The sequence below is a fragment of the Schistocerca gregaria genome, chromosome 2, assembly GCF_023897955.1.
Source record: "Schistocerca gregaria isolate iqSchGreg1 chromosome 2, iqSchGreg1.2, whole genome shotgun sequence".
Lineage (NCBI taxonomy): Eukaryota > Metazoa > Arthropoda > Insecta > Orthoptera > Acrididae > Schistocerca > Schistocerca gregaria.
Genome location: NC_064921.1, coordinates 256,093,337 through 256,115,394, shown reverse-complemented (window position 1 = coordinate 256,115,394; position 22,058 = coordinate 256,093,337).

Sequence of the window (22,058 nt, the reverse complement as noted above, 5' to 3'; positions counted from 1 at the left end):
AAAGAAACGCTATAGACCATGTGATTATAGATAAACGACACGCATCAGGCATTGTGGAAGTTGAAGGCTGTAGAGGGGCAGACGGAAACACGTAACATTACTTAGTGTGGGTCTGATTTTGACAAATGATAGACATTTCAAGAATCAAAAATGTAGGGGAATAGTGAAACACAATATAGAAAGTCTCCCATTTAAAACAAAGCAAGAAGAACAGAAGAATTAATTGCAAGAGATTCTCTGGAGGCGGAAAAGAAGACAGGGTAGGAAAGGGATGTGCAACTTAAATGAGAAAGGACACACCTTTCCGCCAGTGACAGTTATAAGTTTTTATTACACTATTGCAATTTCGGCTTTAGGCCATTATCAAGCACTGATATTATGACTTTCAGCCATGTCAACGTAATGTAAGCTGACAAATCACACTGACATGGCTTAAAGCTATAATATCAACACTTGATAATGACCTAAGGCCGAAATTGCAATAGTGTAATAAAAACTTATAACAGTCACTGGCGGAAAGATGATGTCCTTCAAAAAACTTTTTATGACTGAATCCCGGCTTCAACTAGTTTATTAAATGGGAGATACTGGAAACAGCCATCAGTTCATCCATGGAGGAAGTTCTGGTGAGGGTAGAAAACAGTGAAATAGTTCGAAGAGGGAACTCACTGGTAATCCAAGAGCGAACTGCAACAAGACAAAGAAGCTGCAAAAGCAAACAAGACTAGCGGAGGAAGACGAGAGAGAGAAGAGGAAAAGAGAGCGGATACGTTATGCAGGGTGAAGAAAAGGCCATCTGAAAGAAAGATAAAGCAGCAAGAGGAAATGTGGGACAAAATGGTTCAAATGGCTCTGAGCACTATGGGACTTAACACCTAAGGTCATCAGTGCCCTAGAACTTAAAATTACTTAAACCTAGCTAACCTAAGGATATCACACAAGTCCATGCCCGAGGCAGGATTCGAACCTGCGACCGTAGCAGTCACGCGGTTCCGGACTGAAGGGCCTAGAACCGCTCGGTTACCGCAGCCGGCGAAATGTGGGACAATAATGATATACGAAAGTTCTATGAAAGATCCAGGAAACTGAACAGAGGAGACCAACGGAGAGCAGTGTTCTGTAAGGATAAAGATGGAACTTAACTGAAGATAAAAGATGGAAACGTAATTCTTCGTACATCCATATTTAAACTGGATGAAGGTGGGACACAACTGGTATAATTTTTATTAAAAATGAAATTCCTCCAGCTGTACTTAAGATTTTATATTTACTTTGCTACTAGTTTCGACGTTGCGTCAACAGCATCTTGAGGCCCGTATACTTTGATGAAATCAGTTATGCGTGCCTCTGTCTAACAGTCCGCGGTGAGACAAACAAGTGCTCCACATAGATGGCGGGCAGTAACTCAATGCCCGCCATCCATGTGGAGCATGTGTTGGTCTCACCGCCGACTGCTAGACTGAGCCACACAAAACTGATTTCATCAAAGTGTACGGGCCTGAAGATGGCGTTGACGCAACGTCGAAACTAGTAGCAAAGTAAATATAAAATCTTAAGTACAGCTGGAGGAATTTCATTTTTAATAAAAATGGAAATGTAATTGGAGATAAAAAGTAATGCTTTGGGAAGATAGCGAGAATATTTTACTCAGTTACTGGATGGGAACTGAAATTAGAATTAGAAGCAGAGTAGCAGGAAGTCGAAGCACCAGACTATTGGAAGTGACGAATGCAATTAAAATCCTAAGAATAATGAAGAAGGAGAAAACAGCCCAGAAAACGAATTATTAAAATTTGGGGGAGAGATGATGGAAATGGCTGTTACTGTGTCAATAAAGGAAATATGGATAAGGAAAAACGCCTAAGAACTGGAACTAGCTCATTAAATAACAAAGGCAGATTGGAACAATTAACATTGCATTGCTCTCTTGGATACAGCGTATAAGTTGTTTAGTGAGATTTTATACTTCAGCTAGAACGCCACGTGGAAACGATACTGGGCGGTTATCAGGATGGATTTAGGAAGGAAGGAATAATAAGGTTTAATATACCGTCGACAACGAGGTCATTATAGACTAAGCACAAGCTCGGATTTATTTTATTAAGACTGAGGAATAAAATCTGCCGTGCCCTTTCAAACCGTCATCACCCCCTAACTAATCCAGTGTTCTGACCATTTTGCCACCTCACCCAGTGGGCTGGATTTAAGAGAAGCAGGCCAAAATGGGCCAGATATTTTTATTGAAATAAGTGCTAGAGAAGTTTTGTGAATACGAAAAGCAACAGCATTAGTTGTACGTTGATGTTAAACAAGCATACGAAGCTTAAAAAGGAAAATGATTCTCCAAAGTATGAAAGATTTTAGAATCTCGCTAAAATTAAGGAGTTTGACGAAATGAACATGAAAGCAGTAGCTTGTAGGGTCAGAATAGGACAAGTTTTGCCAGCAGAGATCCATGTAGAGAGGGGACTGAGAGAGGGAGGTAATCTACTCTTTAACTTAACATTAAAGATGGTTTTACGGGAAATGCCAACAAACCAAGGGGAGGGGAGAGGTGAATATTTTACCGGCAAGTTCACGCACCGGCATACGTCGGTGATGCGCCATTAATTGCAAAGAATGTCAGAGCTCTGAAAAATTATAATGTTGCATTAGAAGAAGCAGCGCGGAAGTTAGACTCTAAGTGATTATCGGGAAAATAAAGTGTATGATTATGGGAGATTCTGGTAGGGGCAAAGATGAGACTTAAATAAAAATAAATGGTGAAGAGGATCAATGACTGGAAGAGCTTAAACATGCAGGGTTGATAATAACAGAGGATAGTAGAACAGCGGTAGAAATTAAAGAAAAGATAGCAAATGGAGGAAGAAAGCTGGAGAATAAAGACAAATGGAGAACTACAAATTTTAGTGAAAATCAAGCAAATAATATGAGCAGGCCATGTACAGAGAATTCCAGAAACCTGGAGTGTGTATAAGAAAACCCGCAGCGGAGAGATGAGTGGCCGGGGGGGGGGGGGGGGAGAAGGAGAGGGGAAAGATCCAGGAAAAGACGAACTGGAAGAGGACATCAAAGTAATGAGAGTCAGAAAGAAGGAGAAGGAAAGCAATGGACAGAGAAGAACGGAGGCAGTTGAGAAAAGAGGCCAGAGTTCTGCAGGAAATATAGCAGCGACAAATAAGTAAGTAAGTGCTGTGGGCATTCTGCCTATCACTCTCGACATGTGGCGTGCTTCACTTTCTCTCTAAATCGCGTAATGAATCTTGCCTCCTCAATTGAAAAGTTCGATTCCATATAAATTTTGCCCTGATATGGGTTAGTTTTCATACTTAAATTACATACTCCTTATCTGAAGATATTTTTAAACAAATCTGATTGCCAAAACACTACTTTTCTTATGATACATCTTAATTATTCATATCGATCTACTTCGCAATATCGGTCCTGAACCACGAAAATTAGTAATCAAGATTGTCCACTTAAATGATCAAAAACCAAATTACATTAAAGATAATATTATTATCCTTTAGTTTTCATGCAAACAAAATCTCTATTTTCAACTATAAACTTTCCAATTTTTACTATACAGTTATCAAATAGATCTTATAAAATTACAAGAGGGTGCTATTTTTCGTATTGTCAAAATTCGAAACCTTTGTTACTAACCATTAGGCGTATAAATCTCCAAGTAAATAATCATATCCAGAAAACATTACACATATTAAATCTGAAAAACAGTTTCAATTGAGACAGTAGTATTAGTATTCATTTGTACTACATCATATTGTAGAAGGTAATGGAAGCTGGGTTAGTAATACCTATGAAGAATTTTGGCACCAAGCGCGCCAGATTGTGTCTAGCAGCTGTTGAATTCGGTACCCATTATTCTCTGGGCGACTATGTTCTTTGTCTAGCTAAGGAATGTAGCATATTTTATTTTTTGAGGAAGTGATGCAAAAACTGTTTCAAAAACGTTGTAATTAATGAAGACTGTGTTCTAAAAGCAACATAATATTCCAGCGACTTATTATTTGAAAGAACCTGGAGGAACTGTTGTAAAGTTTATGTAGAAACAAAGAAACAAGGCCAGACACTTAGACCTACTTAACAAAATAAGTAATGTTTGTCTGCTAATACAATATTACTGGCCTTATGAAATTATTAAAACGTTGATTACACTGTAAAAGTAAATGCTTGTAGTAAACTTTGCTTCATTGCATTTATGAAAATTAATTGGAAGGTAGTCATATTATAAGCGTCAGCTGATCATTCTGAAACTCTGTCACGCTGAATGCAAACGAAAATAGTGGACCGATTTTAGGTATTTTTTCAATATAAAAAGGATCATGAGTCGACCAAATGGCGAAAGCTGCGCTGCATCATTATACCAGTGAATCGAAAAGCGTATGTGTTATGTTTGTAAATCCGAGAGAAGAATCTACAAATTATATAGTTAAAGTAAGAGTACCTAACATTAAATTAAAGCAGTACCTTAAAGAATTTTTATTTTGCACAGGGCAGGTGCAACGTTCAAAATAAGTTAGAAATAAGGGTAGTATTGATGAAGATGTGAATGTATTATGAGAAATGGACATGGATGAAAATCTGAAACGCGTCTCAGCATAAACAAGGTCGTATAAAACGGTCTAGTGGTTGTTTTTCTTTAATGCTGAATTGGATTGAATCTACACTCCTGGAAATTGAAATAAGAACACCGTGAATTCATTGTCCCAGGAAGGGGAAACTTTATTGACACATTCCTGGGGTCAGATACATCACATGATCACACTGACAGAACCAAGGCACATAGACACAGGCAACAGAGCATGCACAATGTCGGCACTAGTACAGTGTATATCCACCTTTCGCAGCAATGCAGGCTGCTATTCTCCCATGGAGACGATCGTAGAGATGCTGGATGTAGTCCTGTGGAACGGCTTGCCATGCCATTTCCACCTGGACCAGCGTTCGTGCTGGACGTGCAGACCGCGTGAGACGACGCTTCATCCAGTCCCAAACATCTCAATGGGGGACAGATCCGGAGATCTTGCTGGCCAGGGTAGTTGACTTACACCTTCTAGAGCACGTTGGGTGGCACGGGATACATGCGGACGTGCATTGTCCTGTTGGAACAGCAAGTTCCCTTGCCGGTCTAGGAATGGTAGAACGATGGGTTCGATGACGGTTTGGATGTACCGTGCACTATTCAGTGTCCCCTCGACGATCACCAGAGGTGTACGGCCAGTGTAGGAGATCGCTCCCCACACCATGATGCCGGGTGTTGGCCCTGTGTGCCTCGGTCGTATGCAGTCCTGATTGTGGCGCTCACCTGCACGGCGCCAAACACGCATACGACCATCATTGGCACCAAGGCAGAAGCGACTCTCATCGCTGAAGACGACACATCTCCATTCGTCCCTCCATTCACGCCTGTCGCGACACCACTGGAGGCGGGCTGTTGGGGCGTGAGCGGAAGACGGCCTAACGGTGTGCGGGACCGTAGCCCAGCTTCATGGAGACGGTTGCGAATGGTCCTCGCCGATACCCCAGGAGCAACAGTGTCCCTAATTTGCTGGGAAGTGGCGGTGTGGTCCCCTACGGCACTGCGTAGGATCCTACGGTCTTGGCGTGCATCCGTGCGTCGCTGCGGTCCGGTCCCAGGTCGACGGGCACGTGCACCTTCCGCCGACCACTGGCGACAACATCGATGTACTGTGGAGACCTCACGCCCCACGTGTTGAGCAATTCGGCGGTACGTCCACCCGGCCTCCCGCATGCCCACTATACGCCCTCGCTCAAAGTCCGTCAACTGCACATACGGTTCACGTCCACGCTGTCGCGGCATGCTACCAGTGTTAAAGACTGCGATGGAACTCCGTATGCCACGGCAAACTGGCTGACACTGACGGCGGCGGTGCACAAATGCTGCGCAGCTAGCGCCATTCGACGGCCAACATCGCGGTTCCTGGTGTGTCCGCAGTGCCGTGCGTGTGATCATTGCTTGTACAGCCCTCTCGCAGTGTTCGGAGCAAGTATGGTGGGTCTGACACACCGGTGTCAATGTGTTCTTTTTTCCATTTCCTGGAGTGTATTACCACAATAACACAGTTTACAAAGCATGCTGTTGTGCTGTATAGTTTAGAATTGTTATCAGTCTAGATCCTATTTTATCTAATTACATAATTAAATTTTCAATAAAACATTACTTTCTCTATGTTGTCTGTTAACCTTATGTGCTATCCAGGTCTCCTGCCATTTTGAACTCAGAAAGCGGCTTTCCTGGGTCCAGCGGGTTTCGGTCTGGCGTCAACGTGTGGGGTATTTCTGATACGTAATGTACGGTGTAAGTTAGTAAAGGTAAGAAAAGTATTATTAAAAAATTGAATGTCAAAGTTTTGCTGTTTGTGCGGGCAGTTAAGCCTAGACCTAAGATATGGTATGAAGTTCTACAAAATGTTGTTTATTAGTCTGAATACAGAAAGGTCGTTAGCGAACTTGTAATCCTAGGGGAAATCGACACAGCTCTATCTATAGTCAATAAACAAATAACCAAACAAGATGAGAAACTGCAGTGCTCGTTATCTTCACTGAATAAGAAGAAAATGATCATTGATTTTGCCCACTGTTCACAGTGATAACACCACTTCAGTGATAACAACAAGCTTAGGTATGCAACAAGTTATATTTATTATTATTGGTTCTTCAAACTATGAAAAAGTTATATTTCCCCAAAATCAATAAATCGTGCCCCCTTCAGCATCGGACGGTAGTGGGGAGACCAATGCCTGAAGCTTCGTTCTCCAGCTTTAATTCACTGCCTACAATAAGCTTTCCTTGGAGAGGATACCTAAATTCTGTTCTCAATGAGACAGACAATATTATCGCTTATTTCAAGAAAAAACAGGAGAACACAGCTGAATCTTCCTATTATCGATGTATAAAACGCTCATTAACAAACACGAGGTTGCTACCGGCCTAGAGCCGGGTCTTCGCAAGTAGTCGGCCTCTTTGCGCCAAGCACAGTTCCGAGCGACTCAATTCGATTGGATGACCAAAATTATGGGGCGAAAGCAACTGTCTTTCTCACGCTGGCTGGGCGGCACCGCACAGTCTCGACCTTTAACGTTCGTGCAGGAAAGGAAAAATGTCATAGGCCGCAACCTCACTTCCTCGAAAATTGCCCGTGTCTCTAGGGAGGCTTGCATCTCCTGATGAGATTCGCTGACTGCCTTCTGCCGACAACAGGACGCTGAGACCACACCAGGAGTGCACTTTCCCAGCGAGAGAAAACAAAGCCTTTTTCCCAAGTCCACGTACACAGAATTCTCAATAAATGAACTATGAAATAGTGGCAGAAATTAAACAATATACCTTAGCGATATGTTATAGTAATCTCACAAATGAAAGAAAATACCAGTGGTAAACGATCACCATTGTCGTCATGTTACATTACTAAAACAGCAAGAGACGTCTTTTCCATTCAAAAATGGCTCTGAGCGCTATGGGACGTAACTTCTGAAGAGCAGTCCCCTAGAACTTAGAACTAATTAAACCTAAGTAACCTAAGGACATCGCACACATCCATGCCCGAGGCAGGATTCGAACCTGCGACCATAGCGGTCGCGCGGTTCCAGACTGTAGCGCCTAGAACCGCTCGGCCACTCCGGCCGGCTTTCCAGTCCTTGAACATTATCTTGTATGTGGTGTTCATCTTCAGTAAAAGGAAAATTGAATCCAGAAGACAGAGCCATGCGCAGAGGGACTATATGGTTGGTGTGACCTTGTCTCTCTTCAATTTCACACGTATGACTGCGGGACACCTTCTGCGACCGCGCTTGCTTAAGCCTCTCAGGGCCTATAGAGCCGTAACTGTATCAAGTTCCATGACACGCCTTCCCTGCTATTGGACACTTTTCTGGGGTAACACTCCAGTGATGAGACATTTCTGCAGACCCTGGGGCTATTATTGGTATAAGTAGCTCCTCCCAGGTAGCGTGCAGGCGCACAGAGAATTAGTTTCCCGTCTAATATAAGTTGAAAAGTTGAAAACCTGTGCCTAGTCGCTTTTTCTTCCTTTACCAGATTCAGGCTGGTTTGTCCATTTTCAGACAAGGTCTAGGTTAGGTTGAAATATGAAGCACTGTGTCTCCGGAATTCCTCACACAGCTTCCTCGTCTTTTTGGATATCTCACGCTCTAGTTTGCGTTTTTTTGGCAAACCCCCTCCGAGGGAATTTCACTGCATCTGTTCCAACTCTTCTTTCTTCGTGATAGAATTGTAATTTCCTCAAGGAAACCATAGTCATTATTTTGTGAAGTTTGTTTCACAACCTTTGTTTCCTCAATGAGATATTATTTTGGAAGAAATTCTTATCAGCTGTCACTACTGACTCCCATTCAACATGAAGAAGTGTTTCTCCACAATCGCACTCACATCAGTTATTAGGTCTTCAGTTCACTCTTTCCAGGTAGTTCGTGTATGGTCCGAGTCCAGTCAAGTAGCCCACTATTCAACGTAACGTATCCGTGTATCTCAAACAAAGCCGCACCTTCCTTCTTCTTGACTGCCATGTATCCTGTCGATCTGAAACGCGCTAGGAAAATTACGTTAGTATCCAGGAAAGAGCGATGTTACTATGCCAGCGGCAACGCCTATCTGGTGGCTTTGTAGTAGTGCATCCTGCTTGCCACATTACGTGTGTGATAGTTCTGACGTTCTACGTTTACTGTACAAGTCACTGGCCCATCGGCCAACCCTCTCTCTGAGGTAAAGTGTTCCTGGTAACTGATGCAGCTCTGCCATCCAGAAGTTTCTCGGTATCGTTGTCCCTACAATCGTTCATGTAAATACGGAGGAGAAATAAAAAAAATATAAATAAACACTGTTTTGCACGGCTAGTCTTAAAACTGGTCAAGGTTTTGAAAAAATATTCTTACCGTATTCGTTACAACAAACGTAAGAATCAGACGATGGTAACGCTTCAGCCTGTGAGAAGCTCCTCGAGACATCACAGAAGCGTCTGCAATCGTTACCTGGATAGCGAAATCTGACTGCAGGGAAAAATTACTCATCAAGCAAAGAGATTCCTATGATTAATTTAATTAATAAGTCAATAAATTTGATATCAATGACGTGCCGCCAAGTGAAGCGAGGGAAAGAGAAGCATGGATATGATTCGCGAGTTCAAGCGTTTCTTCGTTGTGGGGAGATCTTTTAACGAAATTTCAATCTTTAATCTACACATGGAGATAGCCACTGAAATAAAATCAGCTACATCACTGAATTTTTAAAACGATACGTAGTATTAACCTGATAGTTACAACTCCTCTGCACTGCTACCTTAAGAGAGTTTGAAGGTGATGAGGCATCCTGTGACAGAGGGAGAATATACTGCTAGCATCCCACCATGAGCCAAAATTGAGTTTAATATTCTACACCTGTGTGCAGGACATAACAGATACTAAGCTGATAAGAACAGATTTTTTTACGTGATGAGAGATTACTTAGAGGATGTAGAGTCTATGCCGTATTGTTGCCCAGATTTTCAAGACAAGTGACGATACTTCAGTAACAGGAGAATACGTGTATGCTCTGATTTCTCCTGTGTTCGAAAATAACCTGCATAAAAGGAGGTATCTACATTTCGCTTGAGAAGTTCGAGATGTATCGAAAGGAACATCCCGTTTCAGATTGGGTAAAGTGATATTTTTTTTAAACTGGGAAGCCTATGTTGAGGACGGAATTGCATTTATAACTGTACGTCCGAGCTGCACCTACAACCCTCCTACTGTACACATCCAGCGACCGACCAAAAGCCGTGGCTTAGCCTCTAGCGACCAGAGGGTACAAAGAACGCTCCAGCCTGTCGCCTCTTGCCTTCTGCAGGGGCAAGTATTGGCGGCGGTTCTTACGGAGACCTTTGGATATCTAAATAGTGAACTAGCCAGTATGATGTAAGATGTAGTATGGCAGCCGGCCGCTGGTGGCCGAGCGGTTCTAGGCGCTTCAATCTGGAACTGCGCGACCGCTACGGTCGCAGGTTCGGATCCTGCCTCGGGCATGGATGTGTGTGATGTCCTTAGGTTAGTTAGATTTAAGTAGTTCTAAGTTCTTGGGGAAAGAAATACAGTAGAAGAAGAATGGGTAACTTTGAGGGATGAAGTAGTGAAGGCAGCACAGGATCAAGTAGGTAAAAAGACGAGGGCTAGTAGAAATCCTTGGGTAACAGAAGAAATATTGAATTTAATTGATGAAAGGAGAAAATATAAAAATGCAGTAAATGAAGCAGGCAAAAAGGAATACAGACGTCTCAAAAATGAGATCGACAGGAAGTGCAAAATGGCTAAGCAGCGATGGCTAGAGGACAAATGTAAGGATGTAGAGGCTTATCTCACTAGGGGTAAGATAGATAGTGCCTACAGGAAATTTAAAGAGACCTTTGGAGATAAGAGAACCACTTCTATGAACATCAAGAGCTCAGATGGAAACCCAGTTCTAAGCAAAGAAGAGAAAGCAGGAAGATGGAAGGAGTATATAGAGGGTCTATACAAGGGCGATGTACTTGAGGACAATATTATGGAATTGGAAGAGGATGTAGATGAAGATGAAATGGGAGAAACGATACTGCGTGTAGAGTTTGACAGAGCACTGAAAGACCTGAGTCGAAACAGGGCCCCCGGAGTAGACAACATTCCATTGGAACTACAGACGGCCTCGGGAGAGCCAGTCCTGACAAAACTCTACCATCTGGTGAGCAAGATGTATGAGACAGGCGAAATACCCTCAGACTTCAAGAAGAATATAATAATTCCAATCCCAAAGGAAGCAGGTGTTGACAGATGTGAAAATTACCGAACTATCAGTATCATAAATCATGGCTGCAAAATACTAACACGAATTCTTTACAGACGAATGGAAAAACTAGTAGAAGCCGACCTCGGGGAAGATCAGTTTGGCTCCCGTAGAAATACTGGAACACGTGAGGCAATACTGACCCTACGACTTATATTAGAAGCTAGATTAAGGAAGGGCAAACCTACGTTTCTGGCATTTGTAGGCTTAGAGAAAGCTTTTGACAATGTTGACTGGAATACTCTCTTTCAAATTTTGAAGGGAGCGAAAGGCTATTTACAATTTGTACAGAAACCAGATGGCAGTTATAAGAGTCGAGGGACATGAAAGGGAAGCAGTGGTTGGGAAGGGAGTAAGACAGGGTTTTAGTCTCTCCCCGATGTTATTCAATCTGTATATTGAGCAAGCAGTAAAGGAAACAAAAGGAAAATTCGGAGTATGTATTAAAATCCATGGAGAAGAAATAAAAACTTTAAGGTTCGTCGATGACATCGTAATTCTGTCAAAGATGGCAAAGGGCTTGGAAGAGCAGTTGAACGGAATGGACAGTGTCTTGAAAGGAGGATATAAAATGAACATCAACAAAAGCAAAACGAAGATAATGGAATGTAGTCGAATTAAGTCGGGTGATGCTGAAGGAATTAGATTAGGAAATGAGACACTTAAAGTAGTAAAGGAGTTTTGCTATTTGGGGAGCAAAATAACTGATGATGGTCGAAGAAGAGAGGATATAAAATGTAGACTGGCAATGGCAAGGAAAGCGTTTCTGAAGAAGAGAAATTTGTGAACATCGAGTATAGATTTAAGTGTGAGGAAGTCATTTCTGAAAGTATTTGTATGGAGTGTAGCCATGTATGGAAGTGAAACATGGACGATAAATAGTTTGGACAAGAAGAGAATAGAAGCTTTTGAAATGTGGTGCTTCAGAAGAATGCTGAAGATTAGATGGGTAGATCACATAACTAATGAGGAAGTGTTGAATAGGATTGGGGAGAAGAGAAGTTTGTGGCACAACTTGACCAGAAGAAGGGATCGGTTGGTAGGACATGTTCTGAGGCATCAAGGGATCACCAATTTAGTACTGGAGGGCAGCGTGGAGGGTAAAAATCGTAGAGGGAGACCAAGAGATGAATACACTAAGCAGATTCAGAAGGATGTAGGTTGCAGTAGGTACTGGGAGATGAAGAAGCTTGCACAGGATAGAGTAGCATGGAGAGCTGCATCAAACCAGTCTCAGGACTGAAGAGCACAACAACAAGTTCTTGGGGACTGATGACCTGAGATGTTAAGTCCCATAGTGCTCAGAGCCATTTTTTGTAGTATGGCAAGTGTTTGCGCTGGACGATTATTCCACCTTGTAAATTGATCAGTTGACTGTTTGGTGGTCACAGTGATAGCCTCTCCAGCCTCTGAGCGTATAGTATAGCTGGAGATGTGCGCGCAAGCGCCGGTGTGGCTGGAGTGTATGCAGGTCAGCAATACTGCTCTTCTGACCGGTGCGGCCACACCACATCTGTTTAGTGCTAGGTGGAAATATTTTGGTGGAGGAGGGTACTTGTGTTTTCAAATATCGGTTCATACAATATCTCGTATATTATTAGCGCTACGATCTATTTGTCACAGAAATTTAATTATTTCATTTGCATAATGACTGTGTATGGTTGTTAAACTTTGTAAATCTGTTTTATTACGAACAATAATCATCGTATGTGAGCGTTTTAAACAATCTACTTGACTCCTGTAAATTTTTAAACAATTAATTTGACAGGGTAGTTTAAATGGACTATTTACAACAATTTTGGATATCGCAGTTGTCCTAGCTCTCCATTTGTCCCCCACGTTAGCCAATAGGAACACAGTATTCTGAGGAGGGATGAAAATATTTGTCTCCATGTTCGGACACGATGGTTCATGAATGTGTCCTCACTAACAGGAGTAACCACTTGAGAGAGACAGAGAGAGGAAGCGAGTCTGTAATTTCCCATCAAAAAAATGCTGCCAGCTGACATTTTGTTTGGGATCATAAGATAAAAGAAGGCTTACATCCGGTCAGCGATCTGTAGTTAGGGTATAGGGTGGTTTCTAATCTCAATAACGGCGCATGGACGACTGACACGCGCCGTCTACCCAAAACGGCGGTTAATATACTACAATTCATTCCATTCCTCAGTGATTTCAGTCATTATGTCATGCGAATGGGATCAAAAATGGTTCAATTGACTCTGAGTACTATGGGACTTAAAATTTGAGGTCATCAGTCCCCTAGAACTTAGAACTACTTAAACCGAACTAACCTAAGGACATCACACACATCCATGCCCGAGGCAGGATTCGAACCTGCGACTATAGCGGTCGCGCGGTTTCAGACTGAAGCGCTTAGAACCACTCAGCCACACCGGCCGGCCATGGGAATGGGGATAAGGAGTGCAGACGTGAGGTCTATCCAAGTGGGGGAGCCCTGTCTCCCGCAAACAGATTAAATAAAGAATATGCCAATTGAATTTGACAGTGTATCATTGACACTGATTTGAATTTCATGTCATGAGATCCGTCCTCTCCAGTACAGACTGTCACTTTTTCATTCCAATTTCCAAGTGGCGGAGGAAAAGGGAGGAGTCTTGCCTCCCGCAAACTGATTAAATAAAAAATATACCGCAACATATTATTGCCATTGATCTGAATTCCATATTGTGAGACCCTTCCACACCAACAGCTCAGAACACATTGTGTCCTTTTCCCACGAGTTCACATGTGTTAGAGGGGAGAGGAATGGTAGTGGTAAAGGAGAGAAGACGGCAGGGGGATTTCCCAGGAGGAGGAAAAGCGACTTTGAGCTGGGGAAATGTTCAAATGTGTGTGAATTCCTAGGGGACAAAACTGCTGAGGTCATCGGTCCCTAGACTTACATACTATTTAAAGTAACTTAAACTAACTTTCGCTGAGAACAACACACACACTCATGCCCAAGAGAGGACTCGAACCTCCGGCGGGAGGGGCCACGCAGTCCATGACAGGGCGCCTCAAACTGCGCGGCCACTCCGGAGAGGTGAGAAACAAAAGTGTCTCTTTCACCAGAGGGATTGGGAAGGAGATGACATAAGAGTGGGTGTTTCTCAGAAGGATTGATTACCCCAGGGATCATTAATCAGCCCTGTGGAAGTCATAAATCAATTAGCATAACAACAGATTGACAACAAACAAAACGGCCCAGAACCATTTTATTCTATCACTGAGGAAGAGGGTAACCATACTGATGCTCTTCAAACACCACTCATACACTGTGAGCTGCGCAACACATTGCAGAGTCCTGCTGGTAGATGTCACCATACTGAGGAAAAAAAAAACAGACTACCTGTTTGTGTCGACAAGATCCTCATGGATAGATGCATAGTTGGGTTGATCCATTTTGTCTTTCCATCTGATGACGTAATCTAGGGAATGCCACGCAAACAATCCCCAGACCACAATGCTTTTGCCTCTGGCCGGGACTCCTCTGATGATTGTTGCAGGACCACACACAACGGCCATCTGCCCGATGGCGTATAAAACGTGATTCATCTAGAAAGGCCACCTGTTGCCACTCAATGGACGTCCAATTGCAGTATTGGGGAGCAAAATCGAGCCTTCGTCGCCGATGAACAGCAGTCAGCATGCATGCATTAACAAGGTGCGTGTTGTAGAGGTTCATATGTAGCAGTGTTCGCTAAGCGGTCGTTGCGGAGACACTATTGGTAGCTCCTTGGTTGATCTGAGTGGTCAGTAGCTGAACAGTTGCATATGTATTCACCAGTAAAAATCTCCCCTGCCACCACTCACCAAAGCCATCTATGGCCAGTGGTGCACCTCAGTTCCTTCGGCTCCGGTTTTGGACAGCACCATTTTGTCATGCACGGTATACTTTAACCACAGCGACATGCGAACAGTTTATAAACTTATCCATTTCGGAAACGTCCCGAAAGCCAATGATCATACCCTTCTGGACGTCAGATAAATCACTCCGATTTTGCATTATGACAATGACTACACTTTTCACATCAAAAACACATGCTACATTGGATACTGACATATAATTTAACAAAAATTATAGTTACACTACATATAGTTAAATTAATTACAGACCGTGATCTACAGGGTGAAAAGTATTTAAATCGACAAACTCTGGAAGATTGTACGGGACATCAAAACAAATATTTTTCCCTAATGTCATTTTTTCCTATGAGGAGTATTTAAACCGGTAGACGAAGATTTCTGTGGCGTCAAATTAATTAAACAAACAAACACTTTTCCATTTTTTTATGACCAAGAGACAACACATTAACACAACCCAATTTCAATTAAAGTAGATTTTCAAAACTGTCTCCACTGACACGTAAACAAAAGTTACACTGGCGGATCATGTTCTGTCTGAGACGGGCAGAAACATCAGGAGTGTCTTGAATTGCTCCCCACACAAAAAAGTGGGGATCGAGCAGGCCATGGTACAGGACCACCCCTGCCAATCCACGTGTCTGGGAATAGTCGGTCCAGGAATTGACGCACACGACGACTGAAATGTGCCGGCGCCCCGTGCCGGCCGTTGTGGCCGAGAGGTTCTAGGCGCTACAGCCTGGAACCGCGCGACCGCTACGGTCGCAGGTTCGAATCCTGCCTCGGGCATGGATGTGTGTGATGTCCTTAGGTTGATTAAGTTTAACTAGTTCTAAGTCCTAGGGGACATGACCTCAGATATTAAGCCCCATAGTGCTCAGAGCCATTTGAACCACTTTTGAACCGGCGCCCCGTCATGTTGGAACTACATGCGTTGTCTTGTAGGGAGCGGGACGTCTTCCAGCAATTCTGGCAATGCTCTAGCGAGAAAATTGTAATGGTGCCTGCCATTTAATGGCCTAGGTAGCAGATACAGCCCAATTAAACAGTCCCCAACAACATCGACCCACACATTAACGAAGAACCGCACGTGATGAGCGCTAGTAACTGTGACATGCGGTTTATCCTCACTCCAAAGATGCGAATTGTGCATGTTGAAGACTCCATCATGCCCGAACGTTGCTTCATCGGTAAACAACACAGAGGATGGAAATGTAGGATGCATTTCACACTGTTCCAGGTACCACTGCGAAAACTGTGCTCCGGATGGATAATCAACTGGTTCCAGGTTGTGGACACGCTGTAAGTGAAATGAACATAACAATTGCTCCCGAAAGACTGTTCTTACACTCGTCTGATTCGTCCCCACGTTACGTGCTATTGCACGAGTGCTGATTGAAGGATCCCGCTCCACATGCTTCAAGACAGCTTCCTCAATTTGCAGCGTTCTTACCGTGCGACGGTGTCCCTGTTCAGTTAATCTGCTAAGTGATTCGGTCTCACGCAGACATTGGTACAAAGCAACCAAGGTCGTATGATGCGGGCTACGGCGATTAGGATATTGTTGTTGATAAACCGGCTGTGCAGCTGGTCCCTTGTGGTGCGCTACGTAGTACGCACCAACCATATTAGTGTACTCTCTCCAAGCGTATTGCTAAATTGGTAAACAGAGACAGTGCACTACTACACTGGTGGACAGCACTTTCCTGCAACTGAAGAGTGTAATACGGCCTCTAACAACTGAAGACCGTAATACGGCCTCTAACAATTGAAGAGCGTAATACGGCCTCCACCGGCTTAAATAATCCTCATAGGAAAATATGACATTAGGGAAAAATTTTTGTTTTGATGTCCCCTACATTCTCCCAAAGTTTGTCGGCTTAAATACTTTTCACCCTGTATAGACGACCTTCAGCTAGGACGTCAGAATCAAGAAGGCGAAAGAGAAGCGGAGCACAAATAAACAAAAGTTCTTTTCTTATGTACTACGAGACAAAGATCATGCTTATTATAATCCTAAGACCACATATAACGCTTTATTGTCGCTGGATCTCGATTACTAGCTTTTATATTCCTTTTTTTTTTTTTTTCAAGAAACGATGCTGTAGCTGCCTATATAGCCGTCCATAACTGCAAAAGTGTTGGCAGTGCAGGATTTTGTGCACGAACTGACCTTTCTGTTATGTCTCTTAAATACTCTATGGGATTCATGAGCGATCTGGATACCGAAGTCGTTTGATCGAACTGCCTACGATGTTCTTCAAACCAACAGCGAACAATTGTGATTCGGTGACATGGCACACTGTCGTCCATAAAAATTCCATCGTTGTTTGGGAACATGAAGACCATGAATAGCTGCAAATGGTCTCCAGGTAGCCGAACATAATCATTTTCAGCCAATGATCCATTCAGATGGACCCGTAAACACAGTCCACACCATTACGGAACCACCACCCACCTGCACAGTGCATCGTTGACAAATGAGTCTATGGTGTGTCTGCGGCACACTAGAGGAATACAATCAGCTCTTACCAACTGAAATCGGAACTCATCTAACAGCCCACGGTTTTCCAATCGTCTGGGGCCCAACCGATATGGTCACGAGCTCAGGAGAGGCGCGTCCTCCGATGTCGTCCTGTTGGCAAACCACTCGCGTCGGTTCTCTGCAGCCATAGACCATTAACGCCAAATTTCACCGCACTGCCAACATATATACGCTCGTCGTACGCCCCATATTGAGTTTTCGGTTATTTCACGCAGTGTTGCTTGTCTGTTAGCATTAACAACTCTTCGCAAACTCCACTCCTCTCGGTCGTTAACCGAAGGCCGTCGGCCACTAGGTTGGACGTGCTGAGAGGTAATGAGCGAAATTTAGTATTCTCGGCACACCCTTGACACTATGGATCTCGGAATATTTAATTCGATAACGATTTCCGATTATGGAAATGGAAGAGGAAGTAGATGAAGATGAGATGGGATAGATGAGATGGGATATATGATATTGTGTGAAGAATCTGACAGAGCAATGAAACACCTAAGTAAAAAAAAAAAAAAAAAAAAAAAAAAAAACAGCTCAGGACTAGACAACATTCCACTAGAACTACTGACAGCCTTGGGGGGGGGGGGGGGGGGGGGCAGCCACGACAAAGCTCTACCATCTGGTGAGCAAGATGTATGAGACAGGCGAAATTCTCTCAGACTTCAAGAAGAATACAATAATTCCAATTCCAAAGAAAGCAAATCTCGACAGGTGTGAAAATTACCGAACTATCAGTATCATAAATCATGGCTGCAAAATACTAACACGAATTCCTTACAGACGAATGGAAAAACTGGTAGAAGCTGAACTTGGGGAAGATCAGTTTGGATACCGTAGAAATGTTGGAGCACGTGAGGGAATACTGACCCTACGACTTATCTTAGAAGATAGATTAAGGAAAGGAAAACATTCACTTCTAGCATTTGTAGACTTGGACAAAGCTTTTGACGACGTTTACCGGAATACATTCTTTAAAATTCTGTAGGTTTCAGGGGTAAAATACAAGGAGTGACTGGATTTACAATTTGTACAGAAACCGGATGGCAGTTATAAGAGTCAAGGGACACGAAAGGGAAGCACAAAAGAGAAGCGAAAGGGAACATGGAAGTGAGACAGGATCGTACCCTGCCCCTGATGTTATTCAATCTGTATATAAACGTTGAGGTTTGCCAATAACAATGTAATTATGTCAGAGACAGCAAAGGACCTGGAAGAGCGGTTGAACAGAATGGACACTGTCTTGAAAGGAGGATATAAGATGATCATCAATAAAAGAAAAACGAGGATAATGGAATGTGGTCGAATGAAGTCAAGTGATGCGGAGGGAATTAGATTAGGAAATGATACACGTAAAGTAGTAGATGAGTTCTGCAAAATAACTGATGATGGTCGAAGTACAGAGTATATAAAATGGGAAGGAAAGCGGTTCTGAAGAAGAGAAATTTGTTAACATCGAGTATAGATTTAAGTATCAACAAGTCGTTTCTGAAAGTATTTGCTTGGAGTGTAGCCATGTATGGAAGTAAAACATGGGCGATAAATAGTTTAGACAAGAAGAGAATAGAAGCTTTCGAAATGTGGTGCTACAGAAGACTGATGAAGATTAGATGGATAGATCACGTAAGTAGTGAGGAGGTACTGAATAGAGTTGGGGAGAAGAGGAAATTGTGGTACAACCTGACTAAAAGAAGAGACAGATTGGTAGGACACGTTCTGAGGCACCAAGGAATCATCAATTTAGTACTGGAGGGAATCATGGAGGGTAAAAATCGTAGAAGTAGACCAAAAGATGAATACTCTAACCAGATGCAGAGAGAACTGCATGAAACCAGTGTCTGTACTGAAGACCCCAACAACAACAACAACAACAACAACAATTTCCGAAATGGAATATCTCATGCATCTAGCTCCAACTACTATTCTGCGTTGAAAGTCTGTTAGTTAACGTTGTGAGTCCATAATCACGTGGGAAACGTTTCCACATGAATCACTTGAGTACGAATGACAGCCCCAGCCAATGCACTGCCCTTTTATACCTTGGGTACGCGATACTACCGCTATCTATACATTTGCTTATCACTGTCCTATGACTTATGTACCTCAGTGTATAATCCTAGGCCACACGTACTGCAAAAAAGTAAACCGATTTTCTCAATTTCCTGAGATGATGATGATGTTTGGTTTGTGGGGCGCTCAACTGCGCGGTTATCAGCGCCTGTACAAATTCCCAACCTTTGCTCAGTCGATACTCGCCACTTTCATGAATGATGATGAAATGATGAGGACAACACAAATACTCAGTCATCTCGAGGTAGCTGAAAATCCCTGACCCCGCAGGGAATCGAGCCCGGGACTCCGAGCTCGGGAAGCGAGGACGCGACCGCGAGACCAAGAGATGTGGACGGTTTCCTGAGATGCAGGGAGGATTGTGTAATGTTTAAATTTTGACACCATACTGCAGGATAGCTACAGTATGGCTATAGGTATACAAATGATAGTTAGGTCAAAGGCTTTCCAAAACACTAGACTCCACACCTCTGTGTTGAATAATACCAGAGATACGACCACCTGAAAAAGCGCATTTATGCGGACGACCTTTTGGAACACATTGGAACCGTGTACGGTCGTACACGGTAGATTGCTTGTGTGCTTACATCACGTCGGGCTGTTTTGCTGCAAGGACAGGTATTCGTGAAAGAGAATCGATCCTGTGAAGGTGGTGAGGCCGGCAAATAATGGCAGAATTGCTCATTCTATTATCGAGTAGATGTCTGCCGTTGCAGGTGACGCAGAAGACGGCGTGCTGTATGCTGGTGGTGAGAAATTGGGGCAGGCAGGCAAGTAGCCGAGGGCGGACCTGATCAATACCTGGCGGCGGCGGCGGTAGCTGGCACCCTTGGTGGCAACGACGCAAGTGGAGGGCCGCGAGGGTGAGAGAGACACGGAGGGGTCGGTGTTCCGCATTCAGTCGTATTGCGACCAACAGGAGGAAGTTTAGGCTTCGACGTTGCGTCGCTCATTAGCCACTGTGCACAAAATCAGAATGGGAAATTAAAACCTCCGTGTCCGTGTCTTTTTCAGAGGAACCATCCGGGTCTTGGGCTTAAGCGAGTTTGGGGAGCCGCGGAAACCTAAGTTTGGATGGCCAGATGGGGATTTGACCCCGGTACACCACTTGTTGCAATAGCAACGAACCGCTCGTCGCTATTGCAATGAAGTGGCTCCTTCATTTCAGTACTTCAGTCGTAAAAATTAGCGGAAATCGCAGGTGTCACTATGTAATTATTTAACGAAGGTGCTCATATACACTGCCTGACAACAAACGTGAAGTAACCAGAAGATATGGTCGGATATCAGTATAATTTTTTACTCGTACACACTATCGGATGGAATGTAAATTATTGTTGTTGACTGAAGACTGATTTGATGCAGCTGTTCATGCTACTGTTGTAAGTAGGCTGTTTAGGTTTTATATTGAAAATCACTGGCTGTGCTGGGTGCAGTCTGTGGCTGGTTGGCATTGTTGTCTGCCATTGTAGTGTTGGGCAGTTGGCTGTTAGCGGCGCGTAGTGTTGCGCAGTTGGAGGTGAGCCGCCAGCAGTGGTGGATGTGGGGAGAGAGATGGCGGAGTTTTGAAATTTGTAAGACTGGATGTCATGAACTGCTGTATACATTATGACATTTGAACACTATTGAGGTAAATACATTGTTTGTTCTGTATCAAAATCTTTCATTTGCTAACTATGCCTATCAGTAATTAGTGCCTTCAGTAGTTTGAATCTTTTATTTAGCTGGCAGTAGTGGCACCCGCTGTATTGCGGTAGTTCGAGTAACGAAGATTTTTGTGAGATAAGTGATTTGTGAAAGTTATAGGTTAATGTTAGTCAGAGCCATTCTTTTGTAGGGATTTTTGAAAGTCAGATTGCGTTGCGATAAAAATATTGTGTGTCAGTTTAAGCACAGTCACGTATAATTTTTCTAAGGGGACGTTTCACTATATCCTGTGCAGTCTTCTTAATCTGTGAATGACACCGCAACCTACAGCTTTCTTAATCTGCTTGCAGTTTTCATCTCACTGTCTCTGCCTACGACTTGCGGCGGTGCGGTTCTTTCCGTCCCTTTACGACGAACCTGCACCTACCTGTGAACATTGTCTCAGCAGATCATCAGTAGGAAAGCCGAGTGAAACCTTCTGTACTTCGGCGTGAACCAGGCTGCAATTAAAGTCAGTAATCTACGTTTTAGGAGAAACACGAACTGAAAGGTTAAAAATTGTGGCTTCAATTAATATATTCTGAAACTTAAGTGAACAAGTATCACTGCCAAGCCCGTGCTTGTCTTAACACAGTGACTCACAATGCCTTTCACTCACGTTAGCAACTTTATGGTGTTGCATTTCCCGAAAACGTAATAGCTACAAAAATACCGATTGTTTTTGATTGATAATGCTCGCCAAATATTAAGTCTGTCGGTACCAAATGCAGTCAGAGTTTTTTAGCCACCGACCTGCTCAATGAGCCACGCGGAATATATGTTTTTTCTCGTCACAAAATTCACTTAAAAATTCCGAAATTTCTACACACACATCGGAATAATTATGCTGTCACTTCCCAACACTTTTGGTGTATGAAACACTGCTAGATCCAGCAACTTATCATTTCCATCGGAACTACTACCACACACGTCCGATCTGTTTCATGGCTAGGCTTCGACTCTTCTTTAGAATACTCTAAGTCTTCTCTATAAGCAGTGAAAGGCGCGCGAAGAATACTGCTTTACCATTGGTCAGTTTACTCAACAG